The sequence below is a fragment of the Colletes latitarsis genome, chromosome 5, assembly GCF_051014445.1.
Source record: "Colletes latitarsis isolate SP2378_abdomen chromosome 5, iyColLati1, whole genome shotgun sequence".
Lineage (NCBI taxonomy): Eukaryota > Metazoa > Arthropoda > Insecta > Hymenoptera > Colletidae > Colletes > Colletes latitarsis.
In genome coordinates this window covers 23,195,308-23,221,291 of record NC_135138.1, presented here as the reverse complement: position 1 = coordinate 23,221,291, position 25,984 = coordinate 23,195,308, and the positions used below count along the sequence as shown (strand labels likewise).

Genomic DNA, 25,984 nt, shown 5'->3' with positions numbered 1-25,984 from the left:
TGACAACATTAATCGTATAAATTAGTTCTCTCTCTAAACCAATTCTATCCTAACCAGAGCTTCGATCAATAATATGTCATCAAATTGGAACACTAGTGTCGTTAACTAATAGAATCTCATCTGAATATAATAAATACATAGCAGCAAATGAAAGAAAAGACATAACATTATATCACCATTATTCGTAACACCTAAGATTCTAGTCGAAAAATTAGCTAACTATAAAAGCGAATATGAATCAATAGTATCTCCGAGTCCTAAAAATGAACCACTTCTTTATGAACTTTTGCACGTCCGATTAATAATTTTTGATAATCCTATAATTCGCGTTAAATTTTCCATTATGTTGAATTGCACAATGCATCTAAATTGTAAATTCTTAGTTTTAAACACTAAATTCTAAATTCAAAAGCCTAAGTTTCAACTGTCAAATTATTGCGAAGTTTAGATGTAATTTTATAAATTCAACTATCAATCTTTTAACTGGGAATGGAAATCATTATTAAGTTATACATAAGTTTCAATTTTCATGTATTTCTAGTGTTTCCTACGAGATTGTTACATTTCTATATTTTATATTACCACTTGCTAATTTAAATCACTACGAAAAATTAAGAAATAATCCCTAAGAAGTAATTGTGTAAAATTAAAGAAAAATAATACATTAACCAAAATTATAAATAATTCAATAATTATTCTTCCTACCTCAATAAATATTGATATTTTATGAAATTTTGTGTTAAAGGACTAGTAGTGACCAATTACAAAACAAATAAAGAAGTATTATAAATAAAAAAAGAAAAGAAATTTGTCAACGCTACGCACTGTTCCCAAGCGGTCACCCATCCAAGTACTAAATGCGCCCAACGCCGCTTAACTTCGGTGATCGGACGAGAACCGGTGTTTTCCAGCGTGGTATGAGCGTTGTCGAGAAAAGTGTTTTATGGAAATCGTTTTCAATATCAACGAAGGAATACAATTTTTCTATACTATTTCTATGTCATATAATGCATCTAAATTGTAAATTTTAAGTTATGTGGGGTGAGTGGCCCGGGGTGTGTGCGTGCGAGCGACCGGGTCATGTTGCGACAGACCGGCGCCAGTATGTTTGGAAAACTCGAGTGACTGAGAAGGCGTGAATGAAGAGTGTTTAGAACTGAGCGATAGGAAAGTATAAATGTCCTGTATGAATCCAAAAGACAGAGTGCAAGCGAGATGAATGCAAGGGGATGGACAAATACTTAAAGCGTGAATGTTCAGCGGGCGAGTTAGTTGCGGAGTCACGTTCAGCGTTACACATAGTCCCTACGGAGCAGAAAATGTAATATTAGTTTAAATATAATATATATATATATATATATACATCAACGCGTTAGTGGAATTTAAACCTTCCCTTTCCTCGAGAATCCTACAGTTATAAATACTAAATTCTATTCATTTATTCTGAAACACGTGTAGTGGTTTTGTATTTGTTTTTGATGTTGCGCACCATGCAGGAGCTGCATAGCAGATTATTGGACGCAATATGGTAGTGTACAATAACTTTTTATTTGTTATTGACATCGTCGATGATTTTGCCATAAGGGCATACAATTACTTTAGCACACCATATGCTTTTCTGAGTGTTTGTTTAATGTGTTCCTTAAATAGTAGTCTCTTATCTAGAAATACTCCGAGGTATTTTACAGTTGTTGTCGGATTTATGCAGTGATTGTACACTTTTATCGGTGAAAAAATTTTGGTATCTTTTACTTTCTTTGAAAAAACTATGACTTCCGTTTTGTCTGCATTGAGGTCTATTTTCCAGGTTTTGAAATATTTTTGTAATATATTAACATGGATTTGAACTTGTTTTGCTGCAACCACTGCACTGAACGAGTGTGCGTATATTGCAGTGTCGTCCGCGAATAGGGCTACATTTGTCTTTGGAAATTGTGGGATATCGTTTAGGAAATTAGTAAATAAGATGGGACCAAGTACTGAGCCCTGAGGTACTCCTGCGATTATTCTCTTTGGTTTAGATTTGACACTGTTTACTATTACTTTGAAAGACCTATCCTTTAAATATGAGTTTATGAGTTTTATCAGGGGCGGAGGATATTTTTCTTGTATCATTTTATATATAATACCATCTTGCCAAACTCTGTCAAATGCCTTTTGTATATCTAAAAGTAACATTACTGTTACTTTTTTCTTGTTATAGTTTATACTTATGTCATTTATTAGTCTTACTACTTGTTGGATGGTATTATGTTTTTTCCTAAATCCAAATTGCTGTTCGATTGTCAACTTATTACTTTCGCTATGTTTTAAGAGTCTAGTTAAAATGATTTTTTCCGTTATTTTGCTAAGGGTTGGCAATAAGCTAATTGGTCTGTAGCTTGGCGCAATTGTTTTGTCTTTCCCCGGCTTCAGTATTGGAATTACCGTTGCTTTTTTCCATCGCGTAGGGAAATAGGCTAATTTGAACATACTATTTATGATGTAGGTTAATTGAACGACGGCTTTTTTAGATAGATTTTTTAGCAAAATGTTTTGTATATTGTCGGGACCCGGTGCTTTTCTTGGGTTTATGTACTTCAGGTGTGATTTTATTTCTTCGGGCGATGTGATTAATTGTTTCCAGTTTGCTAAGTCTTCGTGGCTTATGTTTTCAATGAAATTGTTTACTGTACTGGAAATATTGAGTTGTTGTGCGTTGTTGCTATTGTCTATGATGTGTACCTGTTCGAAGTGTTTTGCAAGTATTTCGGCTTTATCTCTGTTCGTAAATGCAGAATAGTTGTCAGTAGAAAGGACTGGGATATTTTGAGGTGATTTTTTGAGTGATCTAATTATTTTCCAAAGCGATTTATCTGTGGGTGTTAGGTTTCTAAGTTTCTTTTCCCATGAATCATTTTGGTGTTTTATTATTAGTTTTCTAACAATTTGGTTGAGGATTTTGTTTAATTGTTTATAGTAATAATGGCCTGTACGTTGCCATTTCCTCCTAGCTGCATTGCGACACTTAATTAGATGCACTATGTTGTTAGGGAGTGGAGAGTTTGTAATTTTGGCTTGTACTTTTTTAACCGTTTTATTTCTAGCTGATTGTATGACTTGGGTTAGTGTTGTGACTTCATTGTCTATTTCGTTCGTCGTTGTAATTTTATTGTTAATTTTGAGTCTGAGGTCTATTTCCTTTCTATATTTCTCCCAATCCATATTCGCGTAAGAATATACGAATCTTTTTGGCTCAATGGATCCTATATTTCCTATAGTAAAATAAACCGGATTGTGGTCAGAATTAAGGTCTTTTAAAGTAACGGGATAGGTAATGTTGGAGACATGCTTGTTTACTATTAAATCTATTGTGGTTGGAGTAGTGTTGTTATACGGGAAATGAGTGGGTTCGTCGGTGTTTATTACTATAGCATCGCTATTTTGGATATATCTACACTCCGCGACAAAACTATAAGACACCTGCGATTTTAGCTAATATTTTATTAATACTAATCTTTTCGTGAAAGTTTTCGTTATTAATCCGAAGAATCAACTAAAATACATACATTTCCATAGCGGCATTATTATTAAATTAGATTGAAAAAAGTTTCATTAAAATTTCTAATTTTTGATAAAATAAGGTGCAACAAAACTATAAGACAATGTATATTATAAGTACGAAAAAGTGGATGGAAGTTAATGAAAACAAATTTTTTTCTATTTATTAGTAACGTGTTGTACCACCTTTATTTTTTGTAGTTTCAATTAATCGCCGTGGTATCGATTTATATAAATTTTTTATCTGATTTTGATTTAATTTGGTCCATTCTTCTTCAATACGAGCTTTCAACTCTTCCACCGTCAAAAACTGTTTCCCATTTCCATACACAGCACGTGCTAACATTCCCCAGATGTTTTCTATTGTATTTAAATCTGGAGACCTCGCAGGCCATGGTAAAATTTGTATATCACGGTCTTCAAAATATTTTTTTACACGTTTCGCTGTATGCACAGCGGCATTATCATGTTGAAAAATATAATTTTCACATGCAATAGTACTGGCATGTCGCGTTAATTGTTCCTGTAATATTTCTATATATTTAATTGCATTCATGCTGGTGTTAATAAATTTTATATCGGTTCTCCCGTGGTACCCTATTGCGACCCATACCATGATGCCGCCTCCGCCCATTTGCCTCCTTGACAAATGCAATTCTCCTTTCCGCAAATCATGAAAATAATATGAAAGACCATCCGGTCCATCTAAATTGAAACGTTTTTCATCTGAAAAGATAACTTTTCTCTACGTTTTTTCCACTCGAGATGTCTTTCAACAAAATCTTCCCTCGCTGCTTTGTGTCGATTCGTAAATGGTGGTTTTTTCTGCAATTTTCGTCTTTTTAAATGCTTAGTTTATTGCACGTTACAAATATTAGTATGAACGCCAGTTTTCGCTGCAATTTTCCGTGCTGTCAAGCTAGAATTCGACGCTACCCTCAGAATTGCTCGTCGTTGTCGTTCAGTTGTCGCTTTTGGACGTCCTCCAGGATGTTTCCATCCATAATTCTCTCTATTTTTTAAATAATTGAACACGGCACATCAACTTCGTCCAATCACTCTTGAAATTTCTGAAATAGAAGTATTCTTTTCTTTTAAATTTACGATCACTCTTATTTCACTGTTTGTCAGCTTTCTCCCACGCGGCATTGTAGTTATATTATGTAAGAACAAAATTGCAAATGTTTAATTTTAAGTACACAATTACTTTTAACACTGTGACTGCGATTAGAGAAAAAGATCGACTGACGAAAATCTACTGTCTTATAGTTTTGTCGCGAAGAGAATAGCATATTTACATACATTTCCCAAATTCTTGGAATTGTAGCCTTCGATATTTCATAGAACTATAGAATATACTTGTATGTGACGTAAACAATAACACTATGAATGAAGGAAGACAAAACTCAAGGCTTACATAGAATTTTCTTCGAATTTCGGACATGTCTTATAGTTTTGTCGCGGAGCGTATTAAGAGTGGTTCCATTCTTATTATTACGATGACAATTCCAATTTTTATGGCGCGCGTTTAGGTCTCCTACCAGGAGTACTTTGTTGGCACTATTGATTAACGCATCTACGTCGGTTGTAGCAAAATTGTTTAGGGGTTTATTGTATACTGCTATGATATGTACATTATTTTCTAATTTTATGCAAATGTGCTCTATGGTAGTACTATTGTTTATTTGTATTTCTTGAAATGGTATATCATTTCTAACTAAGATTGCGACTCCTCCCCCGGTGCTATTGTCTCTATGTTTGTAAATAGGGGTGTAATTTCTAATTTTTAGACGGATACTATTGTTAAGTCTCGTTTCATTTATAAGAAAGATGCCAATTTTGTGCCTTTCTAAAAATTCTTTTATTTCAGGTATCTTTTCCCTGAGTCCACTTGCATTCCACGTGCAAACAGAGATGTTAGCCATGATTGTTTTGTAGTTCTATAGTAAAGTTGTAAAATACCTCGAATTTTTCTACTGTACTGGAACAGTTTCTTAACCTATTGTTTAGTTTCCTAACGTACTCAAACATTTTTGTAACGTTAATTAACTTATCTAATTCGTTAAATTCGTTTACCAGGGAGTAGAATTTCGCTGCTGCGGGTGGGCTTTCTCCATGGTTAGGATTTCCCTGGCTTTGTCCTTGTTCTTTGTTCATTTTCCTTGAATCCCATACGTTGACAGCAGGTATAGGCGCTATCCTCAGCCGGGGGAAGTCCTTGTCGCTCTTTACGTCAGGTATATGATGGTATTGTGTCCTCTTTCCTTTGGTTTCTTGGAGTTTTTTCCATGGGGCTGTCTTTTCGGTTTGGTTACTTGCTGTTTTTGACCGAGCAAGCTTTTCTAGGTAGATTCGACAACTTGTAGAGTTTGCCGGATGTGCCTCTCCACAGTTTGCACATTTTGCTGGGTCTTCCCGGCTTTTTGTGCATTCCCTTGTTATATGGTCTTCAGCATATTTCAGACACCTTGGGTTGACTCGACAATTCCTGGTCGCATGCCCCCACTCTTGACACCTATGGCACTGTGTTATTAGCTTTTTGTTGTAGAATTTCTCCCACGTAATTTTCGTATAATTAAGATATTTTATGGTTAGGCTTATGTGTTTTAATGTAGCCTCAGTTTTGGTATTTACCAGGTAAATGGCACCATTAATAGTTTTAATTTCGCTGCAGCTGACAGCGCTGATTCCATATTCGTTAATTTCTTGCAGTAATTCTTTTGGGTCGAGATTTTTCATGAGCCCTTTTATAATATATGATTTTGTTTTATGGTCCTTCTGTGTATATGTATGATATTGTGTTTTGTCATCAAAGCTATTGATTAGTTTTGAGTAGTCTTCGATGTTTTCTGTATAAATGTTGGTTCTATTTTGGACATATTTTACGTGGAACTTTCCTTTTGTTAGATTTTTAATATTTCAGATTAGTTCCTTATGCGATGCTATTTCCCCGTGTATAACTATTGGAGGGGATTTTGCCTTTCGTTTCCCTTGGTGTAAAGTGTTTTATGGAAATCGTTTTCAGATTCAACGGAGGAATACAACTTTTCTATACTATTCTTATATCATATAATGCATCTAAATTGTAAACTTTAAGTTATAAATACTAAATTCTAGATACAAAATATCAAACACTAAATACTAAGTTTTAGAATTTTAGATGTAATTTTATAAATTCATCTATCAATCTTTTAATCGGGGAAGGAAATTATTATTAAGATAAACACAAGTTTCCATTTTCATGTTCTCTACTATACTGTTACATTTTTATATTTCTTTTACAACTAGCAAATTAAAATTAAAAAATAATCTCTAAAAAGTAATTATGTAAAATTAACGAACAATAATACATTAACCACATTATAAATTATTCATTAATTATTCCTCCTACATCGATAAATATTAATATTTTATGAAATTTTGTGTTGATGGAACAGTAGTGACCAATTAAAAAACCAATAAATAAGTATTACAAATAAAAAAAGAAAAAAAAGTTGTCAACGCTACGCACTGTTCCCAAGCGGTCACCCATCCAAGTACTAAATGCGCCCAACGCCGCTTAACTTCGGTGATCGGACGAGAACCGGTGTTTTCCAGCGTGGTATGAGCGTTGTCGAGAAAAGTGTTTTATGGAAATCGTTTTCAGTTTCAACGGAGGAATACAACTTCTCTATATTATTTTTATATCATATAATGCATCTAAATTGTAAATTTTAAGTTATAAATACTAAATTCTAGATTCTAAATATCTAATACAAAATACTAAGTTTTAACTGTCAAACTATTGTGAATTTTAGATGTAATTTTATAAATTGAACAATCAATCTTTTAATGGGAAAAGGAAATTAGTATGAAGTTAAACATAAGTTTATATTTTCAGGCCTTCTACTACATTGCTATATTTTTATATTTTTTATTAAAACTGGCAAATCAGAATTAACAAGTAATCTATAAAGAAGAATTATTTAAAATTAATAAAAAATAATACATTAACCACATTATAAATGTGGCGTCGCCTCCCATGCTCGCCACCAGAGGGGTCGCGCTCTCGCAAGCGCTCGACCGACCCCTCAGTTCCTATATATGTGTACACTCCTCGAACGACTTCCCAATATCCCGTCGTCTAAGGTGGGGCCTGCTAGAAAGCCTTACTGATGAGTCCACTAGCAGGCCCGGACGAAACGCGCCCCCTCCTTTCCTTTTCCGTTCTCCTAAGAATCCACTCCAGCAGCCCCCCCGTCGCAGCGAAGCAGCGCCACATAAATAATTCATTAACTATTTTTCCCACATCAATACATATTGATATTTCATGAAATTTTGTGTTAAAGGACTAGTAGTACCCAATTACAAAACCAATAAAGAAGTATTATAAATAAAAAAAGAAATTGCCAACGCTACGCACTGTTCCCAAGCGGTCACCCATCCAAGTACTAAATGCGCCCAACGCCGCTTAACTTCGGTGATCGGACGAGAACCGGTGTTTACCAGCGTGGTATGAGCGTTGTCGAGAAAAGTGTTTTATGGAAATCGTTTTCAATATCAACGGAGGAATACAACTTTTCTGTACTATTTATTTGTTGTTGATCTTGAGTAGTGAAGAAGCAATGAATGACAACATTAATCGTATAAATTAGTTCTCTCTCTAAACCAATTCTATCCTAACGAGAGCTTCGATTAATAATATGTCATCAAATTGGAACACTAGTGTCGTCAACTAATAGAATCTCCTCTGACTATAATAAATACATTGGAGTAATTGAATTAAAAGACGTAATATTATACCACCATGAATCGTAACACCTATGATTCTAGTTGAAGAATTAGCTAACTATAAAAGCGAATGTGAATCAATAGTATCTCCGAGTATTAAAAATGGACCACTTCTTTACGAACTTATGAACGTCCGATTGATACTTTCTGATAATCCTATAATTCGCGTTAAGTTTTCCATTTCGTTGAATTGCATAATGCATCAAAATTGAAAATTCTAAGTTCTAAACACTAAATTCTACATTCAAGATCCCAAATTCCAACTGTAAAATTATTGCGAATTTTAGACGTAATTTCATAAATTCAACTATCAATCTTTTAACGGGGAAAGGAAACTATTATTAAGTTATACATAAGTTTCAATTTTCATGTTTTCTAGTGTTTTCTACTACTTTGTTACATTTCTATAGTTTATACTACCACTTGTAAATTTAAATCACTACGAAAAATTAAGAAATAATCTCGAAAAACTAATTATGTAGAATTAACGAAAAATAATACATTAACCAAAATTATAAATAATTCATTAATTATTGTTACTACATCAATAAATATTGATGTTTTATGAAATTTTGTGTTAAAAAACTAGTAGTACCCAATTACAAAACCAATACAGAAGTAATATAAATAAAAAAAGAAAAAAAAGTTGCCAACGCTACGCACTGTTCCCAAGCGGTCACCCATCCAAGTACTAAATGCGCCCAACGCTGCTTAACTTCGGTGATCGGACGAGAACCGGTGTTTTCCAGCGTGGTATGAGCGTTGTCGAAAAAAGTGTTTTATGGAAATCGTTTTCAATATCAACGGAGGAATACAACTTTCCTATAGTATCTATTTATTGTTTAATCTTGAATAGTGAAGAAGCAATGAATGGCAACATTAATCGTATACATTAGTTCTCTCTCTAAACCAATTCTATCCTAACGAGAGCTTCGATTAATAATATGTCATCAAATTGGAACACTAGTGTCGTCAACTAATAGAATCTCATCTGACTATAATAAATACATTGGAGTAATTGAATTAAAAGACATAATATTATACCACCATGAATCGTAACGCCTATGATTCTAGTTGAAGAATTAGCTAACTATAAAAGCGAATATGAATCAATAGTATCTCCGAGTCCTAAAAAAGAACCACTTCTTTATGAACTTATGCACGTCCGATTGATACTTTCTGATAATCCCAATTATTCGCGTTAAATTTTCCATTTTGTTGAATTGCATAATGCACCTAAATTCTAAATTCTAAATTCAAAAGCCTATTTCCAACTGTCAAATTATTGCGAATTTTAGACGTAATTTCATAAATTCAACTATCTATCTTTTAACGGGGAAAGGAAATCATTATTAAGTTATACATAAGTTTCAATTTTCATGTTTTCTAATGTTTTCTACTACCTTGTTACATTTCTATAATTTATATTGCCACTTGCAAATTTAAATCACTACGAAAAATTAAGAAATAATCTCTAAGAAGTAATTGTGTAAAATTAACGAAAAATAATACATTAACCAAAATTATAAATAATTCATTAATTATTCCTCCTACATCGATAAATATTGATGTTTTATGAAATTTTGTGTTAAAGAACTAGTAGTACACAATTACAAAACCAATACAGAAGTATTATGAATAAAAAAAGAAAAAAAAGTTGCCAACGCTACGCACTGTTCCCAAGCGGTCACCCATCCAAGTACTAAATGCGCCCAACGCCGCTTAACTTCGGTGATCGGACAAAAACCTCTCTCTTAAGTTTGTTTATTTACACAAATAACAGTTATTACAAAATATATATAACTAGATAACAAGTTTGCAATAAATTCTCGTGTACAGTCTTTAGTAGTCCCTACTTACAAGAAGCTTAACCTACTCGATTGCCTTCGTTACTCTTACTAATGCTACACTATACTACGCATATAATAACTAGCATCACAATAGAGTGTTTACACTTACGGTATTTGTACATTTCTCTGTTGAGGTTAACAAAGACATTTGTATTTACTTGTATGAAAAATATATAATAAAAAACCTACTTTTACAAATTGCAGGTACAGCATAGGAACCTGGATTTATGTCTACGACTCTTCTATTGTTTTAATCTAAATTGACATCTGCTATAATGTCCTGAAATGGGAATTTGTACTTTGCTCTCTTAACTGCTATGTAGTCTAAGTAATCTTTAATGATACTTTTGGTAAATTTACTTATATTTAATTGCGTACTATAGAATTTTATGGAGTTTTGCTTAATATGCTCATCTATGTATTCTATGTTTGCAAGATTATGCATTTCTACTATTCTAGCATATCTATCTAAGCTTAAGATTAATCTAAGGCACTTATTTTGGAATCTTTGGACTGGTATTAGATTACTGGCGGCTGCGCTTCTCCACACTGGTGCCGCATATAATAATATGGGTCTGATTAACATTTTGTAAATCATCTTTTTGTTATGACAGCTTAACTTTGAATTTTGTGCCAGCATTGAATAAAGATTTTTGCAGGCAGCATACCCTTTTTTGATTATTGCCTTAATGTGAAGTCTATATGTCAGCTTTGAGTCCATTGTTATACCTAAATACTTGACTGATTGTATTACATCTATGTTACTGCCGAACACCTTAATTGGCAGCATAATTTTTGTACCCACACGTTTCTTTGTAAAAATTATTGCTTCGGTTTTGCCAGTGTTAATTGAAATCTTCCACTTCTTGTAGAATGATTCCAGCATATTTACATGTATTTGTACCTGCTTTGCCGCAACTATTGCATTAAACGAATGAGCGTAGATAGCCGTGTCATCTGCATACATTGCTAGCTGGGTTTTCTGGAACTTAGGTATGTCATTCAGGTAGATATTGAATAATACCGGACCCAGGATTGATCCCTGTGGTACGCCTGCTGCTATCTGTTTTAGTGCTGATTTTTTGTTATTAACTGTTACCCTAAAATTTCTGTTTTTCAAGTATGAGCAGATAAGTTTAATTATTGAACAAGGATACTGGTGCTGTATAAGTTTGTATATTAATCCATCAGTCCAGACCTTATCAAAGGCCTTCTCTATGTCCAACAAGAGCATTACCGTACTTTGTCGTTATTGTAATTTGTGATGATGTCGTTAGTGATTCTCAGAACCTGCTGCGTGGTGTTATGTTTTTCCCTAAATCCGAATTGTTCGTCTATTGTTATCCTATTACTTCTTTCGTGTTTCTTCATTCTTATCAGTATTACTTTTTCTGTAAGTTTTGCTATTAATGGCAGCAGGCTTATGAGTCTGTAGCTGCTTGGACTTGCTCCACATTTACCAGGTTTTTGCATAGGTATAACGTCTGCACTTTTCCACAAGGGAAGGGAAATAGCTGAGTTTAAACATTGCATTCATGATATACGTGAGTTGAACAATAGCCTTGGTGCTTAAGTTTTTCAATACTATATTTTGTATGCCATCGTACCCCGGAGCTTTTAGCGGTGGAAGTTGCTTGATTATTTTCATGATTTCTTTTGGTGTAGTTATTACGCCTTTGTAGTCATCGCTTCCTACGTTGTTCTCCCAGTTGTAATCTAAGACCTGTTCTATGATGTTCTCTTGTTCATATGTGTTGTTTGTGACATCTATTTTGTGTACCTCCTCGAACTGTGCAACAAGCATTTCTGCTTTATGTTTATCTACGAACACGACGTTATTGCCACATGTGAGCGTTGATATTGGATTGTATTTTTTCTTCAGTGTTTTTGTCATTTTCCACAACGTATTATCTGTGACTTTTAAGCTATTAAGTTTATCATTCCATCTTTTGTTAATATGTTTATTTATCTCTGTACGTATCAGTCTTGTTTGGGCAGTGAATTGTAGTTTGTATTCCCGCTGTCTTGTGCGTTGCCAGATCCTGCGAATTCTGTTCCTTTCCTTGATGAGGTTTAGGATTTCAGTGGGTAGTTCTTCCTTGATTGAGTTTAATTTCTTCTTTTTTAGTACTTTGTCCATGCATTTCTTAATATTACTAGTGTAGGCTTTCACGTTTTCTTCTAGCTCTGCAGGGGTAGTTATTTTATTATTAATTTGCATCGTGATATCCAGTATCCTGCGAAACTCGTTCCAGTTGGCTTTTCTACATGTATATACTGATTTGGTTGCCTGTTCATATGAGATATCACCAACACTTAGCCAAACTGGCCTGTGGTCTGAATTCAGCTCATTACTCACTCTTATCTGGGATATGTTCTGTATGTTTTTTACTATTGCAATATCTATGGTTGTAGGCGTCATATTATTTATTGGGTAATGTGTCGGCTCATCTGGATATAGTAGGATGCAATTATTATCCTGAATGTATTTGTGCAGTGTCCTACCATTGGCATTATTGACATGGCAGTTCCATCCGCTATGCCTAGCATTTAGATCTCCCATTAATATAACTTTATTATTGCTTAATAACCTAGTGAGATCGCTATCCTTAAAATTATTTCTGGGGCTATTGTACACTGCCACCACGTCAATGTTATTAGCCAATGTAATATGTACGTGCTCAATAGAGACCCCTGCTATCGAGTTTAGTTTAAATGGCAGATTGTTCTTAACGAACATAGCCACCTCTCCTGTGGCATTTTGCCTGCACTTCTTTAATGCAGTATAATTCCTAATCTTTAGACTATCTGTTTCCTTAATCTTAATTTCACTAAGCAGCATTATATCTACCTTATGTTTGTTTAAATAGTGAATCAGTTCTCCTGTTTTGCCTCTGATTCCATTGGCATTCCACCTACAAATTTTTAACGGCGCCATTAGTCTATTTGTTGGCAGAATAGGACAAACTGTTCAAATTTTTCCATGCCTGTACGGCAGTTTGCTAGTTTTATGTTGAGCTGCTTGACTGCACTTAGCATTTGCGTGATATTTATTGTTTTGTTCAGTCTATTTATCTCCTCTGTTAGTTGTGCTAGTTGTGGTATTTGATCTTGACTTCCAGCTGGCGCTTGATGCTTGTCATTGTGCGGTTCAATGGGTTTCCATGGGTTCTGCCTGACTACCTTGTCCTTGCTATCGGTTTCCCTGTACTCCCTTAATTCCGGAAATTGTTCCTTACTCCTTATGTCCATTGCCTGCGTGCTTCCTCTTGTGCTTGTTTGTCTTGTTTGCCGCTGATCCATTGCCGTTGCCTTATTTCTGTCTAGTCATGCCAGTCTGTTCTGGTATGCAACGCACACAGTTGCATTTGCCGGATGATCTCCATCACAGTTGATGCACCTAGCTGCCTCGGTTTTTGATTTAGTGCACTCTCTAGTGTGGTGCTTTCCAGCACACTTTAGGCAGGCAGGCTGTGCGTAACAGTTTGTCACAGAGTGTCCCCATTCCTGGCAGTTATGACACTGCGTTATTTTACGCTTTCCTATGTAATTGCTCCATGTAACTTTAGTGTAATAGACGTACAGCACTTTTGTCTGCAAGTGCCTCAAATTAGTTGCACCTGAAACTGAGACCATGTACAAGGGCCTCACGGTTCCTTTCATTTTTGTGACGCTGTTTGCAGGCCATTCAAGACGTACACTCTTTTTCTCTCTTCCTTCCTGGTGAAGGTGTGAAAATTTAAACCTTTTTCCCTCCAAATTCTTTTTAGGTTATCGCGGTCTTCCGTATTTTGTAGAAATACGCTGACTGTGTCCCCCTGATATTTCACATGGAATCTGTTCCTTGCTATATTTTTTATCAGTGAGATGAATGTCTGATGGTCTTTCACATTGCCATGCATAACTAGCGGTGGCAGCTTCTTAATTGTCTTATTTCCGACTTGTGCGGCTGTGGTTGATTGTTCCTGTTTGTTCTCCTCTTCTGTATCCATTATATTTTCGTTTTGCAGAATAGCAAACCTATTCGCAGTGGTGATAGATGGCATGCTTGCTTTTTTGGAAGCGTGCATTTCGTCTGCGTTTACGGTCCACTTTCTTTTTAATTAATGCCCTACAATTGTGGTGAAATCTGTTTGTCCATCTTCCCCGTGTTCGCGGGGACTCCTTTGGCTGTTTTCACCTTGCAGCTTCGTACTGCTGTGGTTCTGTCCAAGATCTGGATTTGGTGACGCGTTGCGCGTCACCACGTGCGACTTTGAGGTTAGGGATTCTATAATGATCTGGAATCCCTAAATTTTCCGAATTGTACACCACTTCACTACTACATTTATGCAAGCGACTCTTACTATGAGGTAATTATCTTATTTTGTGCTATAATGCACTCCATACACGCCTAATACAGCTCGTTTGCTTAAAACTCGACGAGAAACCGACCTACTACCGTCAGAGGCCGGAAGGCAACTGGACGAGAACCGGTGTTTTCCAACGTGGTATCATAGATGCCAGATTCAGCACCCGGTGCGATACTCACACATGGCAGATCACGCATACGTGAGCTCGTGGAGTTTCGGAAAGTCGACAAAGGCAAACTGACACATGCCCTCTTTCTCGATTATTCCGAAGCTGCCCGAAGTAATTTCGGTCCGCCTCGTGGGAGTCGAGAGAGAAAGGCACACATTTGCCTTCTCGCTCTTAACAACTGAAATCCGGCCTCCCGTCTACGGCATACGATTTGGAATCTCGAGTCGTGATTTTCGACTGCCCAGGCATTTTTATTTTCCGACCTATGTAGGCGCACATAAGCAAAGTACCCACAATGGAAAAAAAATTTTGTAAAATTTATTTTACGGAAATACACGTTTTAAGACCCCCTGATCATATTTTAATTATTGAAAAAAAAGAAATTTTTTTTTATTATACCATGTATGAGCGTACATATGTATATTATTAATACGATTGAGTATAAATGGCTGAATGAATTTAAATGGAACTTTACATTTAAGTTTTATGTTCTCATTTCAAAGTCCGATTAGTCTTTGACTATAATCAGCCCATGGATAATAATGATTATATCTCTTGTTTCATAGTTGTTCCGATACATAGGCGTAATTTATAAAAGATCTTTTAAGTGTTTCATATAAATCTTGGGAAGAATTCAATTTTAGGTAAAAAAAATTAAATAAACTTTTTCTTTATCTTCTCTAGAGAAGAAAAACTTAAATGAAATCTTATACATTATATGCTTACTTAAATCGCATTGAAAACGAATACCACAAATGTTTTAGAATAATGTGCAAAATGGTTTTACTCGCAAAGGGTTAATTGAGAAATAAATGCTTGGTAATTAAAAACAGCAGTAAGCAGCTTAACCGGCTGGGATTTTCGCTAAAACAAATTGAAAACTCGATTCTAATAAGGGAAAGTTGAAATGGTACCCGATTTTGGGTTAAGTTTTACTGCAAGATATTATTAAAGTTATTATATACTTATCTTCAAAAATAGAACCAAATTCACCAATAAGTAGTATGGTGTGAATGATGGGTTGTTTGGCTGTAAGTTCGAGCTTCTTTTGCTCTGCAGGTTCGAATCCTGCCAAAAGAAATCTTTTTTTTTTTAATTATATTTTAATCGTATACTAAATGTGACATTATATTTTTGCCTGATCTTCGAATATTTTTTTTTAAAGTTGAATTTACTAATTATATTTAACATGTGTTATTTTCAATATATGAAGTACATGAATCTGGATGGTATTTTTCGTAAAAACAGTCAAAACATACAAAGTTTAAACACCACGTACATCTAATGAAAATTCTGTTTTCACAGAAATTACAAAATTTTGTATTTAACTCTGATGGAAAAACCGCTTCATTTACATTGATATAATGTGAATGATTTTCGGATTTCGATTTACTTGTACCTCGTACTTTTTACCTTATACTTCAGGTAAAAAGGGATATAACTGGCTAAAACAGTTTTATGATAGTACCTGCTAACTCATGTTACTGTTCTAAAATGAAACGCTATGTTTTGTACCTTTAAAAATATTCGACTATGTCCTTTTCAAATTTAAAATCCAACCCATACTTTGTATCATACTGGCAAACGGGATCACTATTCCTTTGTTTTTAAACGGTTTGATGGTGGGAATCTCGTGACTATAGCTCGTATGTACATTAATCAAAAATTAATGTATCTACGAGCTCTTTTTTCATTACATTGGTTTAAACATTTCAATATTGCACATTGCATAATTAAATAACAGTTTTTTACATTTCCCTCCTGATGGAAGAGACCACAACCTTCCCGTGGTTTCCATTGAGCGGTATCGTGCACGTTATTAATTTCTATGGATCGATACAATCATTTTTTTATGCAAAATTAAGCCAAATCAAACATATAATATTTAGTTCGTCATAACAAATTGATACGGTTAACTCAAAATATATCGAGGAAAATCATTATTAATTAATTTCCGCAACTATTAATTCTACTTTTTTGTTTATGTTATAAAAATAAGAACTCTTATTGAAAAATGCCACAACGTGCACGATACTGGCAAAGAGTGGACTCTCATTTTAATTTATTAATTTTCAATCTTAAAGAATTTTGATTTTGAAAAATCGTATTATTAATATGCATATGTACACTCATACATAGGAATAATAAAAAAAAATTTCTTTTTTTTCAATAATTAAAGTATGATCAGGGGGTCTTAAAACGTGTATTTCCGTAAAATAAATTTTACAAAATTTTTTTTCCATTATGGGTACTTTGCTTATGTACGTCTACATAGGTCGGAAAATAAAAATGCCTGGGCAGTCGAAAATCACGACTCGAGATTCCAAATCGTATGCCGTAGACGGGAGGCCGGATTTCAGTTGTTAAGAGCGAGAAGGCAAATGTGTGCCTTTCTCTCTCGACTCCCACGAGGCGGACCGAAATTACTTCGGGCAGCTTCGGAATAATCGAGAAAGAGGGCATGTGTCAGTTTGCCTTTGTCGACTTTCCGAAACTCCACGAGCTCACGTACGCGTGATCTAGCATAGTGTGAGAAAGCACCTTCGGTGCTTTTCTGGCATCTCTGCGTGGTATGAGCGTTGTCGAAAAAAGTGTTTTATGGAAATCGTTTTCACTTTCAACAGAGGAATACAACTTTTCTATACTATTTTTATATCATATAATGCATCTAAATTGTAAATTTTAAGTTATAAATACTAAATTCTAGATTCTAAATATCAAATACTAAATAATAAGTTTTAACTGTCAAACTATTGTGAATTTTAGATGTAATTTTATAAATTGAACAATCAATCTTTTAATGGGAAAAAGAAATTAGTATGAAGTTAAACATAAGTTTATATTTTCAGGCCTTCTACTACATTGCTATATTTTTATATTTTTTATTACAACTGGCAAATCAAAATTAAAAAAAGTAATCTATAAAGAAGAATTATTTAAAATTAATAAAAAATAATACATTAACCACATTATAAATAATTCATTAATTATTCCTCCTACATCGATAAATATTGATATTTTATGAAATTTTGTGTTGATGGAACAGTAGTGACCAATTACAAAACCAATACAGAAGTATTATGAATAAAAAAAGAAAAAAAAGTTGTCAACGCTACGCACTGTTCCCAAGCGGTCACCCATCCAAGTACTAAATGCGCCCAACGCCGCTTAACTTCGGTGATCAGACGAGAACCGGTGTTTTCCAGCGTGGTATGAGCGTTGTCGAGAAAAGTGTATTATGGAAATCGTTTTCAGTATCAACAGAGGAATACAACTTTCCTATAGTATCTATTTATTGTTTAATCTTGAATAGTGAAGAAGCAATGAATGGCAACATTAATCGTATACATTAGTTCTCTGTGCAAACCAATTCTATTGTAACCGGAACTTCGATCAATAATATGTCAAAAAATTGCAACACTATTTTCGTTAACTAATAGAATCGCATTTGAATATAATAAATACATAGGAGCAATTGAGTTAAGAGACATAATATTATATCACCATTAATCGTAACACCTAAAATTCTAGTCGAACAATTAGCTAACTATAAAAGCGAATATGAATCAATAGTATCTCCGAGTCCTAAAAAAGAACCACTTCTTTATGAACTTATGCACGTCCGATTGATACTTTCTGATAATCCCAATTATTCGCGTTAAATTTTCCATTTTGTTGAATTGCACGGTGCATCTAAATTGTAAATTCTAAATTCAAAAGCCTATTTCCAACTGTCAAATTATTGCGAATTTTAGACGTAATTTCATAAATTCAACTATCAATCTTTTAACGGGGAAAGGAAATCATTATTAAGTTATACATAAGTTTCAATTTTCATGTTTTCTAATGTTTTCTACTACCTTATTACATTTCTATAATTTATATTGCCACTTGCAAATTTAAATCACGACGAAAAATTAAGAAATAATCTCTTAGAAGTAATTGTGTAAAATTAACGGAAAATAATACATTAACCAAAATTATAAATAATTCATTAATTATTCCTCCTACATCGATAAATATTGATATTTTATGAAATTTTGTGTTAAAGAACTAGTAGTACACAATTACAAACCCAATACAGAAGTATTATGAATAAAAAAAGAAAAAAAAGTTGCCAACGCTACGCACTGTTCCCAAGCGGTCACCCATCCAAGTACTAAATGCGCCCAACGCCGCTTAACTTCGGTGATCGGACGAGAACCGGTGTTTTCCAGCGTGGTATGAGCGTTGTCGAAAAAAGTGTTTTATGGAAATCGTTTTCAGTTTCAACGGAGGAATACAACTTCTCTATACTATTTTTATATCATACAATGCATCTAAATTGTAAATTTTAAGTTATAAATACTAAATTCCAGATACAAAATATCAAATACTAAATACTAAGTTTTAGAATTTTAGATGTAATTTTATGAATTCATCTATCAATCTTTTAATCGGGGAAGGATATTACTATTAAGATAAACACAAGTTTCCATTTTCATGTTCTCTACTATACTGTTATATTTTTATATTTCTTTTACAACTGGCAAATTAAAATTAAAAAATAATCTCGAAAAAGTAATTATGTAAAATTAACGAACAATAATACATTAACGACATTATAAATTATTCATTAATTAGTCCTCCTACATCGATAAATATTGATATTTTATGAAATTTTGTGTTGATGGAACAGTAGTGACCAATTACAAAACCAATACAGAAGTATTATGAATAAAAAAAGAAAAAAAAGTTGTCAACGCTACGCACTGTTCCCAAGCGGTCACCCATCCAAGTACTAAATGCGCCCAACGCCGCTTAACTTCGGTGATCGGACGAGAACCGGTGTTTTCCAGCGTGGTATGAGCGTTGTCGAAAAAAGTGTTTTATGGAAATCGTTTTCAGTTTCAACGGAGGAATACAACTTCTCTATACTATTTTTATATCATACAATGCATCTAAATTGTAAATTTTAAGTTATAAATACTAAATTCTAGATTCTAAATATCAAATACTAAATAATAAGTTTTAACTGTCAAACTATTGTGAATTTTAGATGTAATTTTATAAATTGAACAATCAATCTTTTAATGGGTAAAGGAAATTATTATGAAGTTAATCATAAGTTTATATTTCCATGTCTTCTACTATATTATTATATTTTTATATTTTTTTTTACAACTGACAATTTAAAATTAAAAAATAATCTCAAAAAAGTAATTATGTGAAATTAACGAACAATAATACATTAACCAAAATTATAACTAATTCATCTAAATAGTTTTCAATTTGAACAGAGGAACATAACTTTTCTATAGTATTTATTTGTTGTTTCTTGATTGTTTTCAAGATTTTAAAAGTTTCAAAATTATGAAAATCACCTTTATTTTTCAAAATGAAAACATTTATTTTTATTTAGAAGTTCTTACACTATGAGGAAAATGAAAATACTTTTCTATAGAACATTTTTCTATAATAATAAAGAGAAGATTATCCCGTATACAATATATTAATATTATTTTGATATAATATTCAATATACTAACATCAAATACACCTTTGTTTTATAATCCCTATCCACTATTGCAGGCTCCCACTGTGTTCATGGAACCGTTTTATTTAGTAAATAGAAAGTTGGATACTATTTACAACACTTGAATTTATACTCAAAATTTACATAGATGTTAACATTTTAATTTCAATGTTCTTGGTTCGATTCTAATGTGTAACGGTTCTTGTGGTGTTCTTATGGTGTTCTTGTAGTATGCTTACTTGTTCTAATCCTAAAAACTCATGCCCCCCGATTTTAAACACATTTCAAAATAGGTGAAGATTTGAAATCGCCAATCAAACCCCTGTCCATCCCTCGTGGGCTAGTCCTCAGACATTCGAAATCCCACCCACTGAGGGTGGTGCAGGGATAGTTATCCACGGTCTCAAGGGTCAGGTATGGTCCCGAAGTATGGTTCCTTTACGGCGTTATGGTATGGCAATTTGCATTGTACCAAAAGATTGCCAAAGTGCTGATTCAGTAATTTAACTAATAAGGTGTACGCTAAATTGATATAATATTCACTGAGGTCCGTTAATAAATGTTGGGAATTCCCACCACCTATCAAAGTTTTATAAACTGTACGAGAGTATTATGATATATTCGTCTATATGAATATTTAGTTGTAGTTTTGTGGGTGCGCCAGCGACTTGCAATTTTCTCAACTTGGCTGATCTTTTTGGCTGAACTTTTTGGAATTCCGGTTTCACTGCTGCCCGGACAATTCTCGATAGCGAACTCGTTGTGGACGATGGATACGCGCGAAAGCAGGGAAAGTGTATCTCGATTCACTATACTTGACATACATATTAGTAAGCATAAGCGGTACTTACGCATGGCTGATATCGCGCTAGAGAGATCGAAGAACGCGTTCCAAGGAATAGGTTGGGTTTTGTAACACTCAGTATTGACCAGACGCGCAGGAAATCCGCAAAATTTTCCTTTTGAAAACGTTGCTTCGTGTTGTCCTTTGGCACAAGATAATTATTTTCCTGTTACGAAGAGGAAGGAACACGCCACGGTTTCATTCTCAGTCTTGAATGCAGGAGAGAGCTACCGTGATTTCCTTTTGCTTTTGGGGAAGGGAGATCTTATGATCTCGTGCGTACGAGGAAAGAATTCTTCTGGTGATCTATATCAAAGAACATAGCGACATTTTGCTAAAACGTCAACTCTCTCGTATGAATATCTACTGACATTTGTAGGGTGAAGGTGTCTAATATAGCCTAGAAAAAGCTAGATCACTGTAAATCGAAAGATAATTTTTATTTTTCCATTCAATTGGTCTCAAAACAACAAGAAATTATTTGTGTTTTAAGCAAAACAGGTTAGAACTGTCGAAATCTACAGACTTTTAATTGCAATTAGACAAAAATAAAACGTGCATAAATTGAGATCTGAAAAAGGGTTCTCAATATGTCTTACCCCTGAAATATTGATTAATTCGTGCATATACAGGGTGTTCGGCCACCCCTGGGAAAAATTTTAATGGGGGGTTCTAGAGGCCAAAATAAAAGGAAAATCAAGAATACTAATTTGTTGATGGAGGCTTCCTTAAAAAGTTACTAACAATTAAATTCAAAAATTTCAAATCGTTCTGGAAAAATTATTTTCGGTTGCAGGGGTCAATTACAATCATTTTTGGTGAATAGACATACCTCCGAAATCCTATCCATATTCGAGAAAAAAAATCGGGTAGGTATTGAAATTTTTAGACGAAATTAAAAAATGTCAAATCACACTAAAAAAATTATATTTAGTTACAGGGGACAATTACAATCATTTTTGGTCATTACACATACCCTCGAAATCCTATCCACTTTCGAGAAAAAAAATCGAGAAGGTGTGAAATTTTTCGACGGAAAAAGAATTTCAAATCGTTTTCGAAAAATTATTTTCAGTTGCAGGGGTCAATTACAATAATTTTTGGTGGATAGACATACCCCCGAAATCTTGCACATTTGCGAGAAAAAAATTCAGTTCGGCCGGAATTGTAAACGTTAATAACTTTTTAAGGAAGCCTCCATGAACAAATTAGTATTCTTTATTTTCGTCTTATTTTGGCCTCTAGAATCCCCCATTAAAATTTTTCCCAGGGTTGATCGAACACCCTGTATATTATCGAACTGATCTAACTCGGTAGAAAATGCACTGCTGCTCCAAGGTAAGTGCTCACAGCCCGTTGCATTCAAATAAAGTACTATTTCAAAGACTATTTTGAAGAGTTTTTATTGGTTATTAAACGCAGTTAAGGGAATATTAATTAAGTGCCCGATATAATAAACGCCATAAAAAGAACAGTTCAGAGATACAATATCTAACACATACGGTTGGATAAACAGTCGTTAGAAACAGTAACAAGAACAAATGAGGCTAATGCTTGTACGAGTATGAGTAGGCGCCGGAAAGACGCGTTCATAAAATGTCCGTACATCGTCGTGTGATCACACCCAAATTCTCACAGTTTTTCCAACAAATAAAATATTTATTTACTAATTAAAAGATATTAATTAAAATACTATTTATTTTGTATACAATTTATATTAAACAAAAATGCCATTGCGATTCTACTACTCACGAGAAACTGAAATTTTTCCTTTTCTCGCTATAATAGGTGGAACACGATAGGATGAATCGAGAATCGTTTAGTGAATAATGTACGCCCACCTGATAAACGTCAAGTAAAAGAAAAAATAGCGCGCTTATCTACAGACTTTTGGTACATAGGAAACATGAGCTCCAGTGATAATTAGAAACCACGATTAAGCCTATCTCTGTACCAGCAATGTTTAAAAAGGTTTCTTCCTACGACCAGAGTTGGGAAACTTTTACCAGAAATAACGAGTAAAAATTTTAGATTCATTCATTTTATTCGTAAATTAGAATTCATTAACCAATTTTTTAAACCGATATTTAAGCAATCAAAGAAGAATGATAAATTAGTTTATAAATGAATCTAAAATTAGTATCCGTTGCTCGTGAGTAAACTTTTCGTAAGTCTGCTTACGACACTTCCTTTCAATCTACACATTTTTCATAAGGAAGAGTACTGCATGTTGTTAAGTATAAATTAATAATATTAGGCCGTCCCATAAGTTTCTTCCCTTTTTTTGATGCGAAATGAATACACGATATTTGTTATTTAAGGTTGATTTATTGTGTTATACAGGGTGTTCGGTCACTCCTGGGAAAAATTTTAATGGGAGATTCTAGAGGCCAAAATAAAACGATAATCAAGAATAATAATTTGTTGATGGAGGCTTTCTTAAAAAGTTATTAACGTTTAAAGTTCCGCCCGTACTGAATTTTTTCTCGAAACTACGCAGGATTTCGGGGGTATATCTATTGACCAAAAATGATTGTAATTGACTCCCACAACCGAAAATAATTTTTCCAAAACGATTTGAAATTTTTTTTTCCGTCGAAAAATTTCACACCTGCTCGAATTTTTTTCTAGAAAGTGGGTAGGATTTCGGGGGTATGTCTATTCATCAAAAATGATTGTAATTGACTCCCACAACCGAAAATAATTTTTTCAGAATTAATTACAAATTTTTTTTTTCGTCGAAAAATTTAGGCACCCCCTTGTTGATTTTTCTTAAACATTCGTTTTTGATTTTTGATAATTTCGTTTGACGTCCTACAGAAAAGTTGTTTAATACTTTTTTGTAGGTACCTATGGGTTCTACTTTAGAAAAAAGTTTTATTGAAATATATGTTGGAAATAAAGCGCCATTTGTTTCTGTGCCATCTAGAGACAATCTGAATTACCTTTTTTGCCCTGGAACCGTGTGTCTTTTGTCTGTAACAAAGCCTCGTGCTGAATAAATGTGTTTTGCCGAAAGTTAGCTGAGTGTTGCTCATTTGCATCCCCAAAATTCCCGCAATATATTCACTATCGTAGGAGTTATGGCTGTTTGAAAATTGAACCATTTTTATGGGGTTTTTCTAACATTACAGGGTCAAGGAACAACTTTTCGAATATTTTTATAATTGCTACATATTGTACACTAAAATACGCGACGTTTGGCTTTTTGAACATTAAAATCGTCCAATCCGTTCAGAAGTTATGGTGTTTTAAAGATTTCAGAAGCATTTCTGGCCTGAAATTATATTTTCAGTAAGAAATTTTTTTCTCGAAAATGGTTAGGATTTCGGAGGTATGTATATTCACCAAAAATGATTGCAATTAACCCCTGAAACCAAAAATAATTTTTCCAGAACGATTTGAAATTTTTTAATTGAATTGTTAATAATTTTTTAACGAAGCCTCAGGCAAGAAATTGATATTCTTGATTTTCGTCTTATTTTGGCCTCTAGAAGCTCTCATTAAAATTTTTCCCAGGGGTTGTCGAACACCCTATATACAGGGTGTTCGGCCACCAATTATAATAATTTTTGGTGAATATACATCCCCTCGAAATTCTAACCATTTTTAAGAAAAAAATTCCTTACCGAAAATATAATTTCAGGCCAAAAATGCTTCCCGTCATGCGAATCTTTAAAACACCATAACTTCTGTACGGAATGGACGATTTTAATGTTCAAAAAGCCAAACGCCGCGTAATGTTAGAAAAACCCCATAAAAATGGTCCAATTTTCAAACAGCCATAACTCTTACAATAGTGAATATATTTCAATGAAACTTTTTTCTGAAGTAGAGCCCATAGGTACCTACAAAAAAGTATGAAACAACTTTTCTGTAGGACGTCAAGCAAAATTATTCAAAATTAAAAACGAATTTTTAAGGAAAATCGACGGGGGGTAGGTGCCTAAATTTTTCGGCGAAATTGAAAAGTTTCAAAATGTTCTGAAAAAATTATTTTCGGTTGCGGGGGTCAATTATAATCATTTTCGGTGACTAGACATATTCCCGAAATCTTACCCACTTTCGAGAAAAAAATTCTGCATTGGCGGAACTTTAAACGTTAATAGCTTCTTAACGAAGCCATCATCAACAAATTGGTATTCTTGATTTTCGTCCTATTGTGGCCTCTAGAATCTCCCAATAAAATTTTTCCCAGGGGTGGCCGAACACCCTGTATATAGAAGGCAAAAATTCATGTACGTTAGTGGTTTCAGATCGTCAACTTTCAAACTCGTGGAAGTGAAACGCGTTCGAGGGTTCCAGACCTGCGATTTACCAACGATTACTATCACGGAAGAATCTGTGGATTGAAATTGATAGATTCGCGACATATAATTTCCGCGTCGACGATACGTAAACGAAGGTTATCAGAAGCGGAGGCGAGCATTTCCGCAAAATACAATTCTCTATCTGTAATGTAGATTAATTAATGTGGACATTTAATGTACAACTGTAAACACACCGGTCACGTAACGGGTGAAATACCTGTTACACAATTGCCAAGTGACATGCACATTTTACTTGACATAATATCAGGACTGGGGAATACAATTTATTATTGCGATTCAATTATCTTTCCAAGAAAACGAGTTAAATAATACACTATTATCTATTTTGTGCATCTGAGAAATAAATAGTCAGAATTTTATTTATCTACAAGGTAAACATAAAGCAAATTATTAATTTATAATTTTTAATAATAGAATTAAATGTGTAACGTGATTTTTTATTTAAACTTTTATAAAATAAAACGATGGGGCATTTACTGTTCTGATAAGGAGAGGAATAACGAATGGAAAAATATGATTCATTGTGCTACACTTCGTAATCTCTTTTGCCTTGCTCCATGCTTTAGTTACATTTCATTATCTTTAATTATTTCCCACAGAGTAATATTATTTCT

The 25,984-nt window shown here is 33.8% G+C and overlaps 1 protein-coding gene and 7 non-coding genes across 8 annotated transcripts in view; all 8 read right to left on the bottom strand.

Moving 5' to 3' along the window:
• The window catches only part of LOC143342150 (PTB domain-containing engulfment adapter protein 1), a 195,460-nt gene that overhangs the window by 137,546 nt on the left and 31,930 nt on the right, over nt 1-25,984 (bottom strand). The window lies entirely within an intron of this gene.
• LOC143342279 (5S ribosomal RNA) lies at nt 810-929 on the bottom strand. The gene has a single exon (XR_013079776.1). It is a non-coding gene; the product is annotated as a 5S ribosomal RNA (ribosomal RNA).
• Nucleotides 7,036-7,155, bottom strand: LOC143342278 (5S ribosomal RNA). The gene has a single exon (XR_013079775.1). It is a non-coding gene; the product is annotated as a 5S ribosomal RNA (ribosomal RNA).
• On the bottom strand, nt 7,927-8,046 carry LOC143342267 (5S ribosomal RNA). Its single transcript, XR_013079766.1, has one exon. It is a non-coding gene; the product is annotated as a 5S ribosomal RNA (ribosomal RNA).
• LOC143342261 (5S ribosomal RNA) lies at nt 8,958-9,077 on the bottom strand. The gene has a single exon (XR_013079761.1). It is a non-coding gene; the product is annotated as a 5S ribosomal RNA (ribosomal RNA).
• Nucleotides 17,786-17,905, bottom strand: LOC143342266 (5S ribosomal RNA). The gene has a single exon (XR_013079765.1). It is a non-coding gene; the product is annotated as a 5S ribosomal RNA (ribosomal RNA).
• Nucleotides 18,797-18,916, bottom strand: LOC143342265 (5S ribosomal RNA). The gene has a single exon (XR_013079764.1). It is a non-coding gene; the product is annotated as a 5S ribosomal RNA (ribosomal RNA).
• On the bottom strand, nt 19,418-19,537 carry LOC143342272 (5S ribosomal RNA). Its single transcript, XR_013079769.1, has one exon. It is a non-coding gene; the product is annotated as a 5S ribosomal RNA (ribosomal RNA).